The sequence below is a fragment of the Mixophyes fleayi genome, chromosome 6, assembly GCF_038048845.1.
Source record: "Mixophyes fleayi isolate aMixFle1 chromosome 6, aMixFle1.hap1, whole genome shotgun sequence".
Classification (NCBI taxonomy): domain Eukaryota; kingdom Metazoa; phylum Chordata; class Amphibia; order Anura; family Limnodynastidae; genus Mixophyes; species Mixophyes fleayi.
The window spans coordinates 71,483,915-71,509,218 of NC_134407.1; the positions used below are offsets into that span (position 1 = coordinate 71,483,915).

Genomic DNA, 25,304 nt, shown 5'->3' on the forward strand with positions numbered 1-25,304 from the left:
TTCAGTAGGGAAGAGTAGTTTCTAATCTCATGTGCATGGCATTCTATGTTCGTCTATGCTAATTTTAAAGGATAAATCAACTTTCTGTCACAAACACTTTGACATTAAGAATGGTGTCACACAGTCTCTTTGAACACTACCACTTTTCCTAATGCTGAAATCACTCCATACTGACACATTAAACTGAATGGGGAATGCTCATCACCTGTAACACTGGATAGATTAAGCTCTAAAGAGGCTAAAAGAAACATTTTTGTGTTTCAGCACTCCTAAATGACAAGGATAGGGCATTCCACATTCACCTTAACGGGTCAGCATGGAGTGATGTGAGTGCTTTCACCGCACTAGAGTTCAAAGCTACTGAGTGACACATATTGTTCACCTAAGGAAATGGTTCAGAGATTGCCATCAATTTGCTGTGTCCTGCCCTCATAAACTCTAAAGGGTGCTCTCTGCCCTTCCGCACCTGTACAATTGGCGCTAGTCAATGGCTGACTATACCTACTTATTACCTGGCAGTCTATTGAGCCTTGTACACATAATCATCAGCCTCTAGTGAGTGGCCTCTCAGTAGAAAAAAATAATAATTATGTGTACTCTGTCTGTCCTAACAGATCAATTTATTAAAGTCTTCAAAATGAAAGTTTCAGAAAACCGAGACAGAATCTTCACAGAACCAATTGGCACTCAGTGGCATTTGTTAATGAGCCTGCTGATGGCTGCTTGCTGGAGCTGTGAATCTGTGACAAATCTCCTCAGCCTCTTCCTTTGTTATATCTGGCATTTCAAACACCTTTTCCAGTGAGATGGAGCAATGTAGCATTTGAGGGGTTAATTTAGTGGCTGTGACACTCCGAGTTGTTTCAGTATGACATGCGATAAATCCTCACCGCTCATGGAAAAAAAGAGCACTTACCAATCTCTGGAGGCTCAGGATGTGAGAGCTAGTGACGGGACTAATTGAGGCTCCTATTAAGCTTTGAAAATGCTCACTGTTTGATGTTTTTATGGGGTGGCGCCTGCCACCCCCTCCCTCTCCTTGCTGTGTTCCTGTGACAGTTCCCACTGTTTGTTGCAGCTCATTATTATAGACTTGGGCTATTGGAAGTGTAAGACCATCAGTGTAATTCATTCAACATATTTATTTTCTCAGATACAATGTCCCTTGTCATTGTGTCTGACATGTCTCTGAATACAGACAGGATGTGTGTATGATACTCACACAAAGAACTGCTACCTGAGGTGTAATTTATATCTCACAATGTGCCTCTCCTGGCATTAAAGGGAGCAAGGTTATGTGGCACTACTGTATGCATTTTCTGGTGACTCATGACAGGGACTGGCTCAGTGTCTGTTCTCAGTAACTACCCAGAGCCAGGGACGAGTGCAGTGCCTATAATCACCAACGTCTCGGAGCCAGGAACTATAGTAGCACAGAGCCTGTGGTCACCCCTTGCCATGAGCTGGCACAATGCCTGTGATCAACAGCTGCCCAGAGCTAGGAACAAGCACAGTTTTCTATGAACATATATCCCCACCAACAAATCTACTTGTTATTCTGCTGCCTTAGGTATCATTGTTCCCTACACGTTTTAGATTGTTGCGCAGGTCCATCTATACCTTGTGTTTCATGTCATCAGATACCTTTATTTGTATCATGATCCCATCACTGTACATTGCTGGCTAATATGTTGTTATTAATAAAGGTTGCTGATATTACTGGATATGAGTAAACAACATTCGGTTGTATTATGTTGGTAATATTTTAAACATTATGCTACACATCTGGCACAAAGGTTTCATAGGGAGTTTGCAAATATGCAGGTATATTGTATAGTTAACCAGTAGAGATACCGGAAGCTGCTCTGTGTTGTTTCTTGAACTGGTTCGTTGAATCGGTTCGAAATTTCACTGGGATTTCTGAAAGTGTTGATTTAGTTAAAAGAAATGCTAGTTATATTTCAAAAAGTCAACCACATTTGAGCTTAAATTGATACATTTTAATGGTTTTTAATTGTGAATCTCGAACACAAATGGTAAAACTTTCAACACAGTAGTTAAAATGTTTTAAAAAGATTAAATTATTTAGTTATTTAAAATCATGATTTAATTAGTGTTTACGAATAAAATTATTTGAACTCAAATTTAAAAGCAAAGGGTAAACCTTGTCTTATCACAAATTCAAATTGGGATCAATTGATGATTGCAGTGCAAACATGTTCGTGGTGTTGAGCTATAAAAATCTATCCAGTTTAAAATGTTTGAGCATCTTTGTCCACCAGTAAAAATATTGACATAGTAACATACCTTCTAATATAGGGACAGTTTTATTTTGCCTACATTTTGATTTTCTCCATTGTTGTGAGGTATAAAGTAGTTCTTAATAATTACATTTGTGTAATCATTTTCACTTTTCCTATATCCATGATATAGAGCAGTGATGGCTAACCTGTGACACTCCAGGTGTTGTGAAACTACAAGCCCCAGCATGCTTTGCCAGCTATCAGCTAGTTATCTACTGGCAAAGCATGCTGGGACTTGTAGTTTCACAACAGCTGGAGTGTCACAGGTTAGCCATCAGTACTATAGAGGCCTAGTCAGACTTGGGTCGACCAGAAGATTTACTGGTAACTCTCTAACCCATGAATTATCATGGAATGTTATGCTTTAATTCCCAGGCTAAGCATCATGTTCAGGAGAAACACAGGTTTTACCGTAAATAGCGGTTTTATTTCATATTCTGCCCAAGTAGGGAGATGAGCATGTTTTCATGGTTATATTTTCCTATTTATTTTATTATTCTTTTTTGTACTAGTGGTGTAGGTGAACCTGATCCTGTAATAATGAGTGAATGCATGTCAGCTAGGAATAGATCATAATTACTATTGATCATCTTTTGATGCAGTACAGGAGAGGCACATTGTGGCCCTCAGTTCTGCCTCTCTCTCTGGCAGGCCCAGGATGTTATATTGACATTGCCTGATTTCCCTAGCTACTCCTACTTGGATGTTCCACTCCTGTTGGGGAACATAGTGTTCTATAATGCACGCTTTTGGAAACAGAAGCTGCCACTGATACCTCAGTTCCAGTTTTGAGGGGAGTAAGAAGGCACTTGCCCAAAGGAGCATCCTGTAGTATGGTCCAACACAACAGAAAGTACACCTATGGTGGGCCTTAATGGTTTAGTGGCCAGCTTTTCTTAGGCCTGTGGTGACAATTTAAACTGCTCCCTTTTCGAAAAACCCTTCTAAAATAAGTAATAATTGCGTATAATACTTCCAGAGGAAAATGATCATACAATTTATTATACTGAGGCAAATATGTAAGGTGAGGAGATACTGACATGACATGGCTGAGGAGTTAATGTGATGGGAGCAGTGTGAAGATGTGAGGGGGGTTTAAAGATGAAATGTGAGGGAAGGGACAGATAAGGTTATTAAACCCAGCACTAGATTGCCATTGTAGCTTTCATATAAGAATCTAAGAAATAACAGGGATGAACATAGCATATCATTAGTGGCCATTTACACGCTGCTTAAACTTGCTGGCTAATTAAATTCAGGAGAAGTTTTAATAAGTGTCTGGGTTATAGAAAGCTGACATACACTCACAGGACAGCTTAATTATCTGGAAAAGATAGAATAGCAGCACTGAGAATTGTCTGCTCTTCTTCATAAGCAGAGGCCTGGAACTTGTAACCATTTCACTGCCAGAGTCTCCTGAATATTGAAATATAAGGCATGTAACAGCTGACATTATCTTTGCAATTAACCATTCCAAATAGAGCATTAACCAATGCGCTCATTATCAAACTTATAAATAAAAAAACAACTCCCTCAACACCCCCTTCTACACCGCATCATGCAATAATTATTATTATTTATTATCTAATTGCTAAATACAGTGGATACAAAAAGTCTGCACATCCTTATTGAAATTGCAGGTATTTGTGATAAATAATGTCACACTTTTTATATGACCTTGCACTCACCAAAATTCAAGTGAAAAATACAAATTGACACATTTTAGGACAAATAAGTGAAAAAATAAACCCTACAATACACTGGTTGCATAAGTGTGCACATCCTCTCATAATGGGGCTGTAGTTGTGCTTAGAGTTAAACAATTACATTCAAAATCATGTTTAAAGGATAATTAGCATACACCTGCCAGCAATTGTGATTAACCCCAAATAAAGATCAGCTGTTCCTGTAGGATTTCCTTGTAGATTTCTTGGATACAAACTACTAGGAGAGCCATAGTCCACAGCAAGCGTTCAAAACATCTACAGGAACTCATTGTTGAAAGGTACCTATCAGGATGGGGGTATAAAAAAGGCAAAGACATTACAAGTACTGTGGAACACTGGGATGCTATCATAGCAACATAGTTGAGGAGGTTGAAAAAAAGACACCAGTCCATCAAGGTCAACATATTTTGGATCTCCTGCGAATTCCTTCTTATATTTGAAATTGATCCAGATGAAGCAACTGCCAATCTGCTTCAATTGGAAAAAAAATCCCTCCCGACCCAAAATTGCAGTCCTATTTCTTCCTGGATCCACTACTAGCCTTCATTTTAATTAACGATCATAACCCTGGATACCCTTTACTGCTAAAAAGTTGTCTAACCCTTTCTTGAACATATTAGTTGAATCTGCCATCACATCCTTCTCTGGCTGTGAATTGCATATCTTGACTACTCTGCTGTAAAGAACCCCTTGCTTTGCAGGTTGTGAAACTTCTTCTCCTGTAACTTTAGGAGATAACTGCATGTCCTATGTACAGTCCTTCGAGTAAATAGATCCCATGAAAGTTCTCTGTATTGACCCTTAATGTATTTGTACATAGTAATAATATCCCCTCTTAGACACCTCTTTTCTAATGTAAACATGTCTAAACTGGTGAACCTTTCCTCATAACCTAATGACTCTATATACCTTATCAATTTTGTCGCCCTTCTCTAAACCCTTTCTAGTTCCAAAATGTCTTTTTTATAGAGTGGTGCCCAGAACTGTACTCTGTATTTAAGATGAGGTCTTACCAACGATTTATATAATAGCAAAATTCCACTGTCTTTCCTTGCATCTATGCCCCTTTTTATGCATGCCAATACTTTGTTTGCCCTTGCAGCTGCTGCTTGACATTGAGCACTATTGCTAAGTCTACTGTCGACATGCACTCCCAAATCCTTTCCATTATAGATTCCCCTAAATGTGTCCCATTTAATTTATAGATTGCATGCTTGTTTTTGATCCTTAAATGCATAACCTTACATTTATCTATATTAAACTTCATCTTCCATTTGGCCACCCAATCCTCAAGCTTTTTCAAGTCCCTCTGTAGAGAAACTACATCCTGCTCTGATTTTATTACCTTACAAAAATTAGTTTAATCTGCAAAAATGGAAATTTTGCTCACTAAACCATCACCAAGGACATTAATAAATATATTAAAAAGGAGTGGCTCCAGCATGAGGTACACCACTTAAAACTTTTGACCAATTGGAAGATGTTCCATTTATCACAACTCTTGTGTTCCTTATTCTCCAACCAGTTTTCAAGTACAAATGTTGTTTCCTAGACCCAGATCCCTTATTTTGTAATACAACCTCTTGTGTGGCACTGTATCAAAGGCCTTTGCAAAATCTAAGTAGACCACATCTACTGTACTACAATGGTCTAAGTTCCCACTATCTTCCTCATGAAACTAATAGATTAGTTGACATGACCTATCCCTCAAAAATCTATGCTGATTCCCTCTAATAATATTATTGCTCACAAAGTAATCATGAATACTATACCTTAATATACCTTCCAGTAGTTTCCCCATGTCACGGGCACTAGGAGTCTTTACCCAGGGATCACCAGGTGATAGGCTTACCAGAGCAGTATAGGTGGTAATATGGTACTCTGGTAGCAGGGTGATCACGGAACAGGAAATAGCAGATGATGAGATGCTCAGGAAAGTCTATGACTAGCAGCACTGGCAATATGGAGGTAGTAATACACGAGGAACTGTATGGACAAAGGACACGTGAAGGTAGTCAGTGGTCTGCGGTAGCAAGTTGTACCACTGCTATAGTGAGGAGGAATGTCCAACAGAAACGAGGAGGTGATGAGAGTCAGCGGTCTGCGGATAGCAAGTTGTACCGCTGTCTGAGTGAAGGAATGGAATCCAAGTGGAGATATCCGGGGAGTCAGTGGTCTGCGTTAGCAAGTTGTACCACTGCTATGTGAGAGGATACTGGAACAGGTGAAACTGTAAACAGGAGTCAGTGGTCTGCCACTAGCAAGTTGTACTACTGAATATATATGTGAGGAGGTGCACGGGGAGAGACTGCAACACAATATATACACGGGCACCTTGACTTTTATCCACAGTAATATGCACAATATAAATGTATAAATGACTGAACAATACTGCCAATATAGAAAGTCTCTTGAAGTAGTCCAGCATAAGATAACACAGTCAATGATGGCAATAGACTCAGCGGATAGCACACTCCAGAGGAGAACCAACACAGTCCAGCAAGGTATGCAATACACAGCACAGTCAATGAGAAGTATGCATACCGTGGTTCAGGAGGCAGTCAGACAGGAGTGCAGAGATACCTGAACGGCAGGAGGCCGGCAGGATGCGAAGTCCCTGGATGGGTGAAGCGGTGGTCTAGTAGGTGCAGCGCACGGGAAGGTAGACCAGCAGGGAACACAGGAAAGCGTGGAGAGCGGATCAGCAGTAGATGGATGAGTAGTGCTGAGGAGTAGCAGCAGCGGGTCTCTGCGGGAACACGGAGGTAGCCAATAGCAACCAGCAGGTGCAGTAACGATGGGACACGGGAGAGCAGAGTTGAACAGGCACTGTTGATCACGGAGAATAGCGGGTAGCAATAGTGGAGGCAGACTCAAGGAAACACGGGAGCGTTGACAAGGACTGAAGACTGAAGCGCACAGAGGCAGCGGATAGGAATCAGCCAAACAGTCACGATGAAACACAGACGGGTTGCAGGTTGAAGACTGTAGTGCACGGAGGCAGCGGATAGGAATCAGCTAGCAGTCACGATGATGAAACACAGACGAGTTGCAGGTTGAAGACTGTAGTGCACGGAGGCAGCGGATAGGAATCAGCTAGCAGTCACGATGATGAAACACAGACGAGTTGCAGGTTGAAGCCTGTAGTGCACGGAGGCAGCGGATAGGAATCAGCTGGCAGTCACAATCATGAACAGGTGAGTGGATGTGGTTGAAGCCTGTAATGCACGGAGGCAGCGGATAGGCATCAGCTAACAGTCCCAATGATACATGGTAGAGTTGAAGTGATAAGAAGACTGTAGTGCACGGAGGCAGCGGATAGGAATCAGCTCACAGTCACGATGATACAGTAGATGGTAGAAGTGGTATGGGAACCACAGTAGCAGAAGTGGTTTGGAAACCACAGAGGTAGAAGTGGTTTGGAAACCACAGGAATCAGCAGGGCTGAATAAACAAGGAAACACAGGAACACCTTCAGAGACTCATGGGGAATGAGACTCCAAGATCAGGCAACGTGGTGTTGACCACAGGTGCTTAATATAGGGAGGTTGCCTGATCTGCCAATTAAGTTAAAGGAACATACACTGAAGGTTTGGAAAGGGCTGCGCATGCGCAGTCCCTCAGGATAGAGGACGTCCACGGTTCCTAATAGTCCGGGAAGAAGCACTCACAGTCCGGTGAGTGACAGTACCCCCCCTTTTAAAGGTGGGCACAGAACGCCTGGAACCGGGCTTGTCCGGATTTTTGGAATAAAACTTCTTCAGAAGGGCAGGAGCATTAAGATCTTCAGCTTTGATCCATGAACGCTCTTCAGGACCAAAGCCCTTCCAATGAACGAGGAAACGGAGGACTCCTCGCGAAATTTTTGCATCCAATACCTCAGTAATCTCGAAATCCTCCTCCTGATGAACTTGAACTGGCTGCGGTGCTGAGGGAGGAGTCGAGAAACGATTGATAATAAGAGGTTTGAGTAAGGACACATGGAAGGCATTGGAAATCCGAAGATTCTTAGGAAGAAGAAGTTTAACACATACTGGATTGATAACTTGAATGATCCTATATGGACCAATAAAACGAGGGGCGAATTTCATAGATGGAACCTTCAAACGAATATTTTTGGTAGATAACCAAACCCGATCTCCAATTTTTAGTGGTGGAATAGCCCGCCTCTTCTTATCTGCGAAAGACTTATATTTGTTAGATGTCTTCTTTAAACAGGTTTTGACCTGAGACCAGATATTTTTGAAGGTCTGACAAGCAGTCTCCACAGCAGGAACTTGGGTGGGTGGGAGGGCAGGAAATTCCGGAAAAGACGGATGGTGACCGTAAACCACAAAGAATGGAGTTTTGGATGATGACTCATGGTACATGTTGTTATGGGCGAATTCAGCCCAAGGGAGCAATTCTACCCAGTTGTCTTGGTTGGCTGAAGAGAACATCCTAATAAAAGTCTCAAGATCTTGATTGACTCGTTCCGTTTGTCCGTTAGATTGCGGATGGTACGATGATGAGAGTGCTAATCGTATGCCCAAGGTTTTACAAAGGGCCCGCCAGAATCTGGAAACGAATTGTACTCCTCTATCTGACACAATCTCAGACGGACATCCATGGATGCGGAAGATTTCTTTAATGAAATGTTCAGCCAGAGTAGACGAGGAAGGTAAACCGGACTGAGGGACGAAATGAGCCATCTTCGAAAATCTGTCTACCACTACCCAAATAGTATTGTGATTCTTACTTGGTGGCAAATCAGTAACGAAATCCATACTAATATGGGTCCAAGGTTTGGACGGAATGGGTAGTGGTCGCAGCAACCCTGCTGGAGTTCTGCGGGAGGATTTGAACTGAGAACATAAATCACAGGAAGCAATAAACTCTTTGACGTCTCTCCTCATTGAAGGCCACCAGTAACTTCGAGAGAGAATCTCAAAGGTCTTGTGTTCACCGGCGTGTCCGGAAAAACGAGAGGCATGGAACCACGAAAGGATTTTCCTCCTCAGAGTAGGAGGCACGAGGGTCTTCCCAAATGGTAGCATTTTGGTGGATGAAGCAGCCAGAGAAATACATTTGGGGTCTAGAATAGCATGGTTGGGAACCTCTTCTACATCAGAGGACGTCACAAAAGCTCGAGATAGAGCGTCAGCTTTCTTGTTCTTAGCAGCTGGTTTGAAGGTTATAATTAATTCAAAACGGGAAAAGAAAAGAGACCATCTTGCTTGACGAGGGTTCAAGCATTGAGCAGATTGCAAATATGACAAGTTCTTATGATCCGTGAAGATCGTCACCGGATGGCGAGCTCCTTCCAACAAGTATCTCCATTCCTCTAATGCAGCTTTGATGGCCAGCAACTCCTTGTCCCCGATAGTATAGTTTTTCTCTGCGGGCAGAAGACCCCGAGAGTAGAAGGCACAAGGATGTAATTTTTGTTGCTCCGAGCGTTGGGAGAGAATAGCTCCTAAGCCCACATTAGAGGCATCTACTTCTAGGAAGAAGGGGAGTGTCACATCAGGTTGTCGCAGAATGGGAGCAGACGAGAAGGACTCTTTGAGGATTTGAAAGGCTTGGAGAGCCTCAGATGACCATTGCTTAGTATTAGCCCCTTTCCGAGTTAAGGCCACAATGGGAGATGCAATGGATGAGAAGTCTTGAATGAAGCGTCTATAGTAATTGGCAAAACCTAAAAAACGCTGGATGGCACGAAGAGTAGTTGGCTGAGGCCAATGTAGTACAGCATTTACTTTGTCTGGATCCATCTTCAGGCCAACTCCGGAAACTATATACCCCAAGAATGGAATCTGGGGTAACTCGAATGAACATTTTTCCAATTTACAGAACAATGAGTTTTTCCGTAGTCTGGAGAGGACCTCTGCCACATGTTGGTGATGAGAAGGCAGGTCCTGTGAGAAGATCAATATGTCGTCCAGGTAGACAACGACACATACATATAATAAGTCCCGAAAGATCTCATTGATGAAACCCTGGAAAACCGCGGGGGCATTACACAGCCCGAAGGGCATTACTAAATATTCGTAATGCCCATCTCTGGTGTTAAACGCGGTCTTCCATTCGTCACCGGAACGGATTCTAATTAAATTGTAGGCACCACGAAGATCCAACTTAGTAAATATCCGAGCTCCCTTGATGCGATCAAATAGCTCAGTGATCAGCGGAATGGGATACCGATTCTTGATAGTAATGGCGTTGAGTCCACGAAAATCTATACAAGGGCGTAATGATCCATCCTTCTTTTTGACGAAGAAGAACCCAGCTCCAGCGGGAGAGGTGGAAGGTCGAATGAACCCACGCTGGAGATTCTCCTGTATGTACTCAGATGTGGCTTGAGTTTCAGGTAACGAGAGAGGATAGACCCGACCCCTGGGAGGAGTCTTGCCAGGTAGAAGGTCGATCGGACAATCCCAAGAACGATGAGGAGGAAGACGTTCAGACTGAGCTTTATCAAACACATCGGCAAATGAAGCATACTGAGGAGGGAGTCCCGGGGAGGAAGATGAGATGGAAGATTGCTGTACTTTAAGAGGAATAACTTGAGAGAGACAACGATGGTGACATTCAGGCCCCCAAGACGTAACTTGAGGGGTGCGCCAGTCAATCTGGGGAGAGTGACATTGAAGCCATGGAAGGCCTAAGACAATCGGACTTGTCGTAACAGGAAGAATTAAAAACGAAATTTCTTCATGGTGTAGTACACCAATCTGAAGGGTTACTGGAGACGTACTCTGGGTGATGAGACCATTGATGAGACGTGATCCATCTATAGCCGTCACAGTAATGGGTGTTTTTAAAGTGATCACTGGTAGGGACCATTGATTCACTAGTGATTTAGAAATGAAATTTCCTGCTGCTCCGGAATCAATCAATGCCTGTGACTCAAAGGATTTAGTAGCAAAGGAAATCGTAACATCGAAAGCGCAGACTTTAGATTTCATAGACAATGGAGAGGACTCCAGGGACCCTAACTTCACCTCTCCAGAACTAGTTAGGGCCTGGCATTTCCCGATTTCTTAGGGCAAGAACTGAGCATATGTGTGGAATCAGCACAATAGATACAGAGTCTATTCTTTACTCTTCGTTTCCTCTCTTCTAAAGATAATTTGGAACGTCCTATCTCCATGGGAATCACAGAAGGTGAAACTGGACGAAATTGAGGGTTTAAACGAAGAGGTGCTTTAGCAGAAGTTGTTTTCTCAGATTCTCTTTCACGAAATCTCATGTCTACACGATGGCAAAGAGAGATCAAATCTTCTAGTGACGAAGGAAGCTCTTGGGTAGTCAGTGCATCTTTAATTTTATCGGAGAGCCCCTGCCAGAAGGCGGCAACTAATGCTTCAGTGTTCCACTGAAGTTCAGAGGCTAAGATCCTAAATTGAATGACATACTGTCCTACTGTATGGGAGCCTTGTCGCAAACGAAGAATGCTGGAAGCAGCGGAGGTCACACGACCTGGTTCATCGAACACACTTCGGAACGTGGAAATGAATTTGGCACTATCTTGTAGAATTGGATCGTTTCTTTCCCACAGAGGGGAGGCCCAAGCCAGGGCTTGTCCAGAAAACAATGAGATAAGATAGGCCACTCTGGAACGATGGGTAGAAAAATTTTGAGGTTGGAGTTCAAAATGGACTGAACATTGGTTAAGGAAACCTCTACAAGTTTTGGGGTCCCCGTCATATTTTGACGGAGTAGGCAGGTGAAGCGTAGGAGCTGTAGACACCTGGGATGGCACTGGGGAAACGGAGGAAAGCACAGGAGCTTCAATACTAGCTGTAACAGTCTGTCCAGATGTTCCTTGGGAGGTTAACGATTGGTAACATTGAAGTAACAGCTGTTGGCGAGCATCCTGTTGCTCCACACGGCTGACCAGATGCTGCAGCATCTCTTTAGCAGTAGGTTCCGTATCTGGGTCTGTCATGGCCTGATCTTACTGTCACGGGCACTAGGAGTCTTTACCCAGGGATCACCAGGTGATAGGCTTACCAGAGCAGTATAGGTGGTAATATGGTACTCTGGTAGCAGGGTGATCACGGAACAGGAAATAGCAGATGATGAGATGCTCAGGAAAGTCTATGACTAGCAGCACTGGCAATATGGAGGTAGTAATACACGAGGAACTGTATGGACAAAGGACACGTGAAGGTAGTCAGTGGTCTGCGGTAGCAAGTTGTACCACTGCTATAGTGAGGAGGAATGTCCAACAGAAACGAGGAGGTGATGAGAGTCAGCGGTCTGCGGATAGCAAGTTGTACCGCTGTCTGAGTGAAGGAATGGAATCCAAGTGGAGATATCCGGGGAGTCAGTGGTCTGCGTTAGCAAGTTGTACCACTGCTATGTGAGAGGATACTGGAACAGGTGAAACTGTAAACAGGAGTCAGTGGTCTGCCACTAGCAAGTTGTACTACTGAATATATATGTGAGGAGGTGCACGGGGAGAGACTGCAACACAATATATACACGGGCACCTTGACTTTTATCCACAGTAATATGCACAATATAAATGTATAAATGACTGAACAATACTGCCAATATAGAAAGTCTCTTGAAGTAGTCCAGCATAAGATAACACAGTCAATGATGGCAATAGACTCAGCGGATAGCACACTCCAGAGGAGAACCAACACAGTCCAGCAAGGTATGCAATACACAGCACAGTCAATGAGAAGTATGCATACCGTGGTTCAGGAGGCAGTCAGACAGGAGTGCAGAGATACCTGAACGGCAGGAGGCCGGCAGGATGCGAAGTCCCTGGATGGGTGAAGCGGTGGTCTAGTAGGTGCAGCGCACGGGAAGGTAGACCAGCAGGGAACACAGGAAAGCGTGGAGAGCGGATCAGCAGTAGATGGATGAGTAGTGCTGAGGAGTAGCAGCAGCGGGTCTCTGCGGGAACACGGAGGTAGCCAATAGCAACCAGCAGGTGCAGTAACGATGGGACACGGGAGAGCAGAGTTGAACAGGCACTGTTGATCACGGAGAATAGCGGGTAGCAATAGTGGAGGCAGACTCAAGGAAACACGGGAGCGTTGACAAGGACTGAAGACTGAAGCGCACAGAGGCAGCGGATAGGAATCAGCCAAACAGTCACGATGAAACACAGACGGGTTGCAGGTTGAAGACTGTAGTGCACGGAGGCAGCGGATAGGAATCAGCTAGCAGTCACGATGATGAAACACAGACGAGTTGCAGGTTGAAGACTGTAGTGCACGGAGGCAGCGGATAGGAATCAGCTAGCAGTCACGATGATGAAACACAGACGAGTTGCAGGTTGAAGCCTGTAGTGCACGGAGGCAGCGGATAGGAATCAGCTGGCAGTCACAATCATGAACAGGTGAGTGGATGTGGTTGAAGCCTGTAATGCACGGAGGCAGCGGATAGGCATCAGCTAACAGTCCCAATGATACATGGTAGAGTTGAAGTGATAAGAAGACTGTAGTGCACGGAGGCAGCGGATAGGAATCAGCTCACAGTCACGATGATACAGTAGATGGTAGAAGTGGTATGGGAACCACAGTAGCAGAAGTGGTTTGGAAACCACAGAGGTAGAAGTGGTTTGGAAACCACAGGAATCAGCAGGGCTGAATAAACAAGGAAACACAGGAACACCTTCAGAGACTCATGGGGAATGAGACTCCAAGATCAGGCAACGTGGTGTTGACCACAGGTGCTTAATATAGGGAGGTTGCCTGATCTGCCAATTAAGTTAAAGGAACATACACTGAAGGTTTGGAAAGGGCTGCGCATGCGCAGTCCCTCAGGATAGAGGACGTCCACGGTTCCTAATAGTCCGGGAAGAAGCACTCACAGTCCGGTGAGTGACACCCCACTATTGATGTTACGCTTACAGGTCTATAATTTCCTGGTTGTTGTCTCATTCTCATTTTAAAAAACGACAGCACATCTGCTAATCGGCAGTCACTTGGTACTGAGCCGATGAAATTGAATCTATGAAAATTAAGAATAACAGTCTAGATATTTAGAGTTTAGCTCGATAAGAACCCTTGGGTGTATGCCAACTGGACCTGGAGCATTTTTTACTTTAATTTTATTCAGTCGCCTTTGGACTTCTTCCATTGTCAGCCAAGTATTAATTAAAGATACAGTTGCATTTCATTTTTATGTATTATTCCTGCCATTTGTTCCTCTCTAGTAAATACTAAAGAAAAGAAAGTGTTTAATACCTCTGCTTTTTCCTTATTACCATTAATCAATCCACCCATCTCACTTGTTAGGGGTCCTATATTGTATTTTTTAATCCTTTTGTCATTTAATATAATTAAAAAACTTTTTAGGGTTTGTCTTACTTTCTTTTGCAACATGTTTTTCATTTTCTAATTTAACAAATCTAATTTCCTTTTTGCATGTTTTATTACATTCCTTGTAGATACGGAAAGACTCCTCAATTCCTTCAGACTTAAACAATTTAAATACACGATTCTTCCTTTTCATTTCTTCCCTTACACACATTGGTTTAGACATCATTCTTTTACATTTCTTTCCCATAGGAATGAACGTATATGTGTATGTTTCCAACAACATTTTAAAGACAACCCATTTTTCTTTGGTATTATTTCCTTCAAAAACTGTATCCCAGTCTATGCACTTTATAGACTCCTTTAGCCTGAAAGTCCTAGTTGATACCTTATACTGTTGTTTCTGGAAACTATTTTCAAATGAGACCTTATTATGATCACTGTTTCCCAATTGCTCCCTTACTTGTATATTTGATGTCATCAATAATTGTAGAAAATGTGCCACGACAGGGACATTGCCAAGATCAGGACATCTCTCCAAATTTGATGACAGGACAAGGTAAAAGCTCATCATGGAGGCTACCAAGAGGCCTCTGGCAACATTACAGGATCTGCAGGAATTTCTGTCAGGAACAGGTCTGCATGTGACTACAATCTCCTGCAATCTGTAGGTTTAGGGCTATGGAGTAGGGCAGCAACATGGAAGCCATTTCTCACAAGCCCATCTAAATTTTTTAAAAAAATAATTCATTGAATCATCCTAAACCATGTGGGAAAATGTCTGATAATCTGATGAAACCAAGAAAACAAGGTCGAACTTTTTGACCTTAATTTTCACCCAAAGAACATCATACCTACTGTAAAGTATGGTGATGGCAGCATCATGCTTTGTGGCTTCTTCTCTTCAGTTGCAACACAAGCTCTAGTCAGGATACAGGACATAAGGAATAGCTTCAAATATCAAGAGATGTTTTACCATGAAACCTGCTGGCCTCTGTCAGAGATCTGAAGATGAAGAGGAATTTCACCTTCCAATATCTTCCTGAACCACACATCCAAGGAATGGCTTCAGAGCCCAGACCTCAATCCCATGAAACTAAGACCTGTGAGATGACCTAAAGAGGGCTGTGCTCAGGAGATCCCCTTCGCAATTTGATCTTTTATTGCAGGGAAGAGTGGGGTAGAATTTCTATGTCTAGGTGTGTAAAGCTGATAGAGACTTATTCAAAAAGACTCAAAGCTATAATAGAAGCAGAAGGTGCTTTTAAAACGTATTGGTGTAGGATTTTTTTGTCCATTTGCTTTTCACTTACATTTTATTGGTTGCAAGGTCATATTACAGGTGGAGAAAGGTCTGTAATGATTGATCTTGATTTCAGACTTTGCATAACAAATACCTACAATTTCAATAAGAGTGTGTAGATTTTTTTATATCCATTGTAGCACTTTAAATATCCTCTATTACATTACTGTATACCTGTCAACTACACTCAGTGAACCAATAATTATAAGATTGCTACACACTTTTTTAATAGAAAAAACATTTGCAAGAGATTCTCTAATATTAGATGGACTTAAAAATTTGAGTGAAATTCAAGCAAGGCACACAGGTTCCACCATGTCGTACCCATCTAGACTCATTCAAGCTTAATGGCTACATTGTGTATAGTGTTTTTTACATGCAAATTTCAAACTGAAACATATTAATGTTTGCTGTTCGAGTTAAAAAAAAAAATCTGTGGAGGATACCCTCAAAAGGTTGTCATGTTATAGTTTACTTTATGGTCTGAACTGTTCACGCCAGTTTGAGTTTTGATTGTGAACTTGCTAGCAGGTCCAAGGCCCACAAAGTGACTATTTCAATAGAATTTTGAATCAATTGAGCATCTCTAATGAGCACTTACAGAGTGGTTATTGCACAAGGTTATGGATACATTTGCTTTATAAGCTCAGACAATATACAAATGAGAGAAACAAGAAGTACTGGAAAACACAGGTCCCCCATGTGAATTATTTATTCACCATCTGGGCAGAAAGATGCTTTCTCCAAGTGCTTGAGGTAGGAGCTGGGTCTCTCTGACTGCGCAATTGTTATTTCCCAATTCTAAGTAAATCCCATGCATTTATCTGGGGTACTTAACAATATTGAAATGAGATGCATGTACACTACATAAATGTTTGTTTTAAACTTTTACTGCCACCACAATATACTTTGGTCCTCGGACCAGAAGTCCGGCAACAATAAAGCCTTAAGGTAATGCATATACTCCTGGACGAATCACAAGGCATAGGCAAACCGAGGGGGGGTTCCTAGTGCCTGGAAACCCCCCACCAAGCCTAGGGCACTGTATAATTGAGCTGGCTGGACCCTGCTCCCGATTCACACAGCTCTGCTTGAAAAGGGAGAGCTGCGTGCACTTAACAGTAATGCAGGCAGCATTGCCCATGTATATTATGGTGATAGGAAGAGTTGGAGAGCAGCCAAGCACTGTCTAATATTATAGCCACGCCCCCATGCATGCTGGTCATGCCCACTGGGGGTGTGGTGTGGAAACCCCCCTCTACAAATCCTGTGTTTGCCCCTGCAATGGAGTGCTGACCCCATGATGATGATCATGGCACTTTTTATTTTGCTCCCACTTCCTTTGTTCTAACCCTCTGTCTGGGCTGGATTTTTTAAAAATAAGTCCAGCCAAAAGCGGGAGCTGTAAATCAGTAACTCTGTTACAATTCTGTAAAAAAATAATAATATATAAATATATATATATATATATATATATATATATATATATATATATATATATACTCCAAGATATAGGGGGAAGGTATCCCTAACTCTGTTCAGGAGTTACTCCTTTTTTACTCCCTGTTCTGTGAGATACATGGTGCAAACATTAACCAGCTTTTAATCTGTGTATGTTCTAATGTGTCCACGTCTCCATGTCTTCTGGAATTTAGGGTGCTAAAAACAAAACTAGTCCTGCTGCAATAGGAGTTCAGTGCCAATTAATGATACCCCCTGGCCCAAATGGCCAACTTTAGGTATATTGGGGATATGTTCCACGAGAATGGGCAAATATGCCCCAATGGTTAGTCCACATTCTTTCTCCACACAGGTTCAAGAGTCCTCACTGCCTCCAACACCGCGTTTGTTTCATTAGTTGCTACTTTGGATCTGATATCAATTCGTACTCCAATATCTGCAGGGCGGGGGAGAAAGTAGAGCCATCAAGTGTGGCGAAGTCACTACCCTTGAAATTAAGATACGTGATAAATAGACCCCATAGACAGGCATAGGAGGTAGTAAAGCCTGCCATCAGTCCAATTTCTGAGCTTAGTATTCGAGTCACTGTCGAAGCAGCAGGGTTAATGTCCTAATACTTTTATTCAATATGCATAACAATACATTACAGAATTTTGTGCAAGTGGCTAATGCAATAAGCCTTCCAGGATTTGATGCCTCACACAATACATTTATATTAATCTCCTGCACATTAATCCCCTATTTTCAGATAACCCATGAGTGCAGATTAACCTATTCTCTGCCAAAAAAGAACTGTGAACTATATTGAATTGCAGTCTGCTCTGACAGGAAAAGTGGTGTAATGTGTATAATACATGCTATTTTTTTAATGGATTTTGAGCCTTCTCATTACTCAAGAGTGACATGAGACTCTGACTGACATGAAGCTGTCAATGCATTTAGGAGCTTAGTTGTCTCTCAGAGCCATGTGTGCTGCTGAATAACTTAAATGAACACTTTTACTATTGTTTCTTTTAATGTTTTTTAAAATGTTTCTGTTTCTGTTTATGGGGTTATGTTCATGTATTAGTTCAAGAGTCCGAGCTAATACAACAATCTGCATCCACAGTAAGCAGCCAGAACATATTCTGCCAGAGCAATGAACAAAGAGGTGCTGCAGCAGCTATTTCTTATCCCAGAACAGTAAGTGATTCTGCATTGTGGTCCAGCTGGGGATACCACATTGGTGTGTAGTTGACAGTTGGTTAGTAGGTGACTAGTAGTTGCCTAAGCTAGCAGAACCTAAAGAGGGTTGGTGGAGTGGGTTGGCATAGTAAACCCATTCCGCCACACTTACACATTGCCCCCACACACTAGACCCAATACGAATAATACCAAAACTGACTCCACACAATGTACCAGTACAGTGAACTCATAGCCCATTCCTCTCACTAGTATAGAGTGCAATGTAGAGCCCGCTTTCTGGTGCCTAGTGTACAATACAGTCCCCATACATTAATAGCTTGTGAACAATAAAAAGCCTGTTGTCTAGTGTCTAGTACAGAGTGCGCTGCTTTGTAGCTATTATACAATATAGTGAGCTGTAACATAGCCTGTTACCGAGGTCAATTGCTATAATTTGTCAGGCAAACCATTACACTGGCTCCATGAAATGCCCAGCCAAAAAAAAATCCTGTGTTACTCTCTGATCCCCCCTCTACCTGCTATTCATCTATGAGGTAAGACGCTGGGGGGTGGAGTCAATTACAGATGGAAACAAGGAATGAATTATAGGGTGGAGGATTTAATTACAGGGGTGTATGTAAATTGAATATGAGTTAAAGTATATATTTATATGTTATAGCTAATGTCTAAAATTGACATTATTAGATAATATCAACAAAAGTTGCATTTCTGGCATTAGCCACAATTTATATAAACGTTATATTATCTGTTGACCGTATTATATAGGCATACAGTCAATGTGATATATGAAGTTTGCATCTTGGGATACCAAAATAATCTTTTGGAAGATCAAACTGTTATCCTGTCTGACATAGTGGTAAAAAAAATACCCTAATGCGGAGCCCATTGACTGTTGGCTGTTGTGACTAACCATTCCCAGATCAGTACAATACAGCACATTCCTTGGTGGGCCTGTGAACAATAAAGCCCATTTCCTGCTGGCCAAGTGGAAATACAGAATCCACTTGGGTGGCAATAGTCTTTGCACAGCCCTTTGTCTGGGTTGTGGAGCTGTTACCAACACTTTCCCTGTTAGATGTTTTATTTCCTCTCCTTCAGTGAGTTAATAAATAAACTGTTTATTACATGTGTATATGTTTGACTATGTAGGACCCTAGGATTAGACTGCTGAGGCCTTGGATCTGGAGCTATCCTTACGAAAACTTATCCCTTCTCCCTCTTTCCGTGGATCTTACCCCCAGTTGTGTAGGCACATATGCTCTTAACTTTCATGAAAGATAGTAGATATTGTGCTGTAACCGAATTTGAGTTACTTTTATCACCTGGATTTCACTGGGTTTCCTTCTTTCCCTCTAACAGGTCATGAGGTTCTGTTATAAAAGTTGAGTAAATCATCCCGAACTTCAAAATAACATCTAAATTATACTGCCTACTTTGTATGCTTTACTTTTATTATTGAATGGGATTTGTTTAATGTTTTCTACCTACTGTTATGACATCATTCTGTACGTTATATGAGTGGCTCTCAATAAAAGTTATTTTACAAAAAAAATAAAAAAAATAAATTGATCACAATTAGCCAATGATGAAGTTGCGCACCATTTTTTTGGCCAACCGGTTAAGGATCCATAGGATTAGCACATTTGATGCTGTCTGATGACACTTGCCCTTACCATCACCTCTGCTCTCACTGCCCCACGCTATGGTCATCTAGACTTATGAGAACAAAATGCTCATAGGTATGGATAAAGCCTGACAGTGGCACTTCCTCCGGGAATCTCCATGTTACTAGCATGTAGGTTCCAGGTTCGTTCAGGACCTATGAGTTCTCAATTACAGTCCTTAATGAGCTGGGGATATCTAGACAGTGATATAAAAACTCCAGGAGGATTTAAATAGGACCAACTCCCTTCCAAGCAAGTGGCTGGGGTGGGGGTATTTGTGCAATATATAATTGGTATAGTTGGGGGGATCTTTGCCATATATAACTGGTGGCTGCTAGTGGGGTTCTCTTTCTGTAATATAGAGTTGGGAATTTGTTAGAGTCTGCAACATATAGCTGGCAAGGAGGGTATTCATTTGCAATATTTGAATTTTAATGGAGGACATTGCTCTGTAATATGTGGCTGGCAATGAAAGTGCAATATATTACTTGCAATTGAGGGGTTATCTATGCAACATATGGCTGTAAATCCTCATATTCCTGTATATATATGGAAATTATTTGCTATGGTGATGATGGCCAATTGCTGGATGAGAGAATGGTGGTCATATGCTGTGCAGGAGAAAGTGATCATTGTTAGGTATAATGTCCTATGTTATGCGGTCCAATATTACAATACAAAATACTAGTACTACCCAAATAAAGTCACACTCATGGTTTTGCATAATCACACCCACTAAAATTTGTGCATTGGGTGACAGATGAACCATTTTTGCTTAACCATTGCCTACATTTTTGCTCACTGGAAGAGAACTCTGCTCCTGGGGGAGATAACCACACAGGTGGTTAGGTGTGCAATGCTCTCCTATACATAAGGGATGCAGTTGCGCCCTGAATGCCATTTTTCTTTTAACTCTTTATTTAGAAAGGGAACAAGTGAAAACAAAAACAGTAAACAATATCAGAGTAATATTCAAGTCGTTCCCTTCAAGGTTTTCTTTATATAATATATGGGAGGGGATAGGAAAAGGGGGAACATAGATTCCATGCCTGCGAATTACCAAACAAAGTTTTTGAGGGCCAACATAGTAAGGAGCTTAGGGTTTTTCCAGTGGCTGGCAATCAAGCATTGGCAGCCGGGAGCATGTGAGAAATCAATTTATTATAGGGAGCTCTGTCTTCAGGTAAAGGGCGGGAGAGTAGGAAGAACCAGTTATCCTTAGATAATGGCCATTTTGAAACGGAATTAAGAACAGCAGAACCAAGTTCCAGAATGGAACTACACGCGGTCAGGTGCACCAGATGTGGAGGAGCGTACCCTTCTGACCACAGTACCGCCAGCAGCTCGGAGTAAACGTTGGGAACATTTTGGACATATAGGGGTCTATGCATCAATAAGATGTTGTACAGCTACATCGCTGCACATTGCAGTGATGCATATTTAGCTACCGCTTAGTTGCACCATGCAGGGGCTACTCTGGGAGCCCCGACGAAGTGACCCCTATACTGAAAACTTTTTTTTATAGCTTACCGGCAGCGCTAGGTGGAAGTGCTGTGTGCCTGCACACAGCACTTCCACTGTACCGGATTCTGCGAAGCCAGAGAGGCTTCAGCAGAATCCCAATGAAAATGACAGGTAACGCCATCCTGAGATGGCGTTACCTGTCCGTGCACGGTGTCAGTTAATACATAGCAAACTTACTTAAAAGATTTGGATCTTTTAAGTAAGTTTTTGCTTGATGCATAGACACCTAAATGTAAATTTTAATGATACACTTTTATAAATGATACACTTATAACAGAATCCTTTAACATTAGTCTCTTTTGGTTTCATTATATTTCTGCAGTCAATAGAAAGCACCAGTTGCTTTGAGGTTGAGTTATGCACAGCCCTTGACAACAGTGGTGTGCTCAAATGCAGTAGTGTTCCAAATTTTCCGACAAAATTCCTTTCACTTGTTGCTCTTTTTGAAACCAATTGGACAGTGTATATGATGCCCTGTTAGGTGCTAAGTCCTAAAGGCCTCGTCTTCTCCCAAAGTATCATAGCACTAAGCAGTGCCGTAACTAGACATTTTAGTGCCCTGGGCAAAACAGGGCACTGGCGCCCCCCATGTAAATGGGAGTGACATTTGCCAAGTGGGTGTGGCCAACCTAATGTGGGGGTGTGGCTAGCACTTTACTGAAAGAATGCGACGGCACCACCCGCACATGCCTAGTTACAGCTCTGGCACTAAGTGACTTTCTCAACCAATTAACTGCAAAAGCGGTCAATTGGTGCTATAAAGTGATGGGGAGAGATTAGATTCAGATTGTGTGTTCTGGCAATGGTTGTTGATGTTAAGTAAGAAAGGCACTTTACATTTTGGAAAAATCAGACTAATCCATTCTTTTTCACTACTTTTACACAGTGTGATAAACATATTCATTGGACCATACAAAGTTAGCAGGCAGTGTTCTATGTTATTTTGTACCTCAAGATGTAGAGACTAGGGCAAAGCAATAATGGTCATTTGCAAAGCATCAAAAATGTGGGTTTCTTTTTGTGGCATCATGTTTAATGAATAGACTAGTACAGGCTTGGCTAAGCTGTGGCACTCCAGGTGTTGTGAAACTTAAAGTCCCAGCATACCCTTCCAGCAATAATCTGCTATATATAGGCAAAGCATGCTGGGGCTTGTAGTTTCACAACACCTGGAGTGCCACAGTTTAGCCAAGCCTGGACTAGAACAAGAAGGTGGTGACGTGTAACAGTTTCCATGTTTTTATGGGAGAAGCATTGTGTGCATTGTATTGTGCCCTCTTACAACACAATTTGTGAATGTGAGCTTCAAAAGGGACTGTGGAGCTCGCAGTAATGGTAAGTCCACCTATACTTTCAACAGAGTGCCTTTTGCCCCACCCACTTGTACTTAATACAAGAATGTAAATTATTCTGCAAGCAAGTATCCGTGTAATAAAAACATTTGAGCACATGAATTTAATGAAAAAGAGACTCTCTTGACTGTATATCATAAAGGAGTAGTGTCGGACTGGCCTGGGGGGGTCCCGGGGAAATATGCGGTAGGCCCCACTGTCCGATGGCCCTGTCTCCTTTCGCTAGGGGGCAGGGCCAGAATGTGATCACCAGGGCCCCCACAGAGAGGTAAGTGTAGTAGCAGCCTGTGCTGCTGGTAAAGGAAAGGAGCTTCCTTCTCACACAGGAACTCCTCACTGTCTCCTATCACCCCCTCTGCTATGCTCTGATTGGCTGACACAGTCACTCAGACAATCGGAGAAGACACGCCCTCTACCCAAACTGCCATGGAGGAAGCAAAGCAGGAAAGGTAAGATTATGTGTCTGTATGTATGAGAGAGAATGTGTGTCAGTGTGTATGATAAATGTATTAGTGGGTGTCTGTGTGTATGATAAATGTATTAGTGTGTGTGTGTTTCTGTGTATATCAGAAATGTGTGTATGAGAGAGGGGGGTGTGTCAGTGTGTATAATAAATGTATTAGTGGATGTCTGTGTGGGAGAAATGAATTTGTGTGTGTGTCTGTGTTTATGAGAAATGTGTGTATGAGGGGGGGGGTGAGTCAGTGTGTATGATAAATGTATTAGTGTGTGTGTGTGTATGTGTGTGTGTCTGTGCGTATGTGTGTTATGGTAATGTTTGTGTTATGTGTGTGTGGGAAATGGTGCTTGTGGCAATGTAATGGGGGTGAGGACAGGGGGGCTGTTATAAATGAAATGGGGGTGAGGACAGGGGTGCTTGTTATAAGTGAAATGGGGGTGAAGGCAGGGGAGGCTTGTTCTAAGGGAAATTGGAGTGAGGGCAGGGGGTCTTTTGATAATGTAATGTGGGTGTGAGGTAGGTGGTGGCTAATGTGTGCAATTTTATTTGTGGGATGATGGTGGGCCAATTTAATTTAGGAGTGGGGCCTATTAATTTAAGATGAGGTGGCGGAACCTTTAATGCTGGGGTGGTTTGGGGCTATTAATTGAAAATGGGTTAAGTCTGGGCAGGAGGGCTATTTATTAAATGTGAATGTGAATTATTTAATGACAGGGATGGTTATGGGAAATGGTTATAGTTATTAAACGTAAATGCTATTTATTGCTAGGCCTGTTTGGAGGTAGGCAAATAGTATCCAAATTTAATAAATAAACCTATTACTTTAATGTCGGGGCTGGCTGGAGAGAAATAGATCTATTTATCAAAAATGAATACTATTATTTTAATGTTGGGGCTGAAGGGAGGCCTAATTATTAAACATGTGTACTATTGATTTAACAACCAGATTTGGGCTGGTTGGAGTTTTCTAAATGTCATGTACACATTGTTTTTCCAGATAGGGCCCCCAACATTGCAGGATCCAGACAAGCAGCAACTAAGCTAAAGACACCAGCAGCCACAGGTCAGGAAAGTGACAAGAAAAGGACACACATGCTTAGGTACATACAGTAAGCGCACACACATACTGGGCCCCACCTAACATTTATTTGGCCCGTCTACATGATCCTACTTTCGGGCTTTTTTTCCAGGGCCACTTTAAGTTCGCAATCGGCCCCTGCCCTTTTCTATGTGGGTGGGGCCCACCACCCAAGTCCAAAATTTGCAAAGCGCAATTCACTTGAACGTTTAAGAGTCGCACACATTATGTTTGCTTTTTTCCTCCCCAAACTTGACAATGTTCCCTTTTTTACCTGGGGGGGGGGGGGGGGGGGGTTGTAAGGTAGCCTGCTCTTGGCATAATATGAATTAAATGGGGACAGTACTCTGTGGCATAATATTGTTTGGGATACTACTCTGTGGCATAATATTGTTTGGGGGGTTAATTTGTGGCATAATCTGATTTGGAGACATTATTGTGTGGCATAATATGATTTGTGGCATAACTTGAACTGAGGCATTACTGTATGACATAATATGATTTGGGGGCATTACTGTGTGCCATAATTTGATTTGGGGGCATCACTGTGTGGCATAATATGATTTGGGGGCATTACAGTGTGGCATAATATGATTTGTAGCATAAATTGAACAATGTGGCATAAATTGAACTGAGGCACTACTGTGTGGCATAATATGAATGTTCATTTGTTGGTTCCAATATCATTAATAATATAAATGTATAATATAAAGTCTCTCTAAATGCACAATTGGCACACCTGGGTTGGGGGTGCCACTGTATATTCTCACTAAGGGTAGTAATAGTATGCGGATACACAGGTTAATTGTAACTATTCTGAGACAAGTTGCCTCTCTGCTTGTGTATGTGTTTTGTGTGTGTTTTCAATTTTTGTCTTTCTTTGAAACATTATTTTTTCATATTTGTCTGTTTCATTATAACATCTACATACCTTCCACTACGTATATAGTAGTCCTTTTAGGGCACTGTCCGCTGTCCTGAAACT

The 25,304-nt window shown here is 42.2% G+C and overlaps 1 protein-coding gene and 1 long non-coding RNA gene across 4 annotated transcripts in view; one reads left to right on the top strand and one right to left on the bottom strand.

Moving 5' to 3' along the window:
- The window catches only part of SDK2 (sidekick cell adhesion molecule 2), a 482,261-nt gene that overhangs the window by 219,510 nt on the left and 237,447 nt on the right, over window positions 1-25,304 (top strand). The gene's annotated exons all lie outside the window — the stretch shown is intronic.
- LOC142160293 (uncharacterized) overlaps window positions 3,865-25,304 on the bottom strand; it is a 31,776-nt gene continuing 10,336 nt past the window's right edge. The window contains exon 2 of the long non-coding RNA XR_012693139.1: window positions 3,865-4,312. This is a non-coding gene — a long non-coding RNA (uncharacterized LOC142160293). The remainder of the gene's footprint in view (window positions 4,313-25,304) is intronic.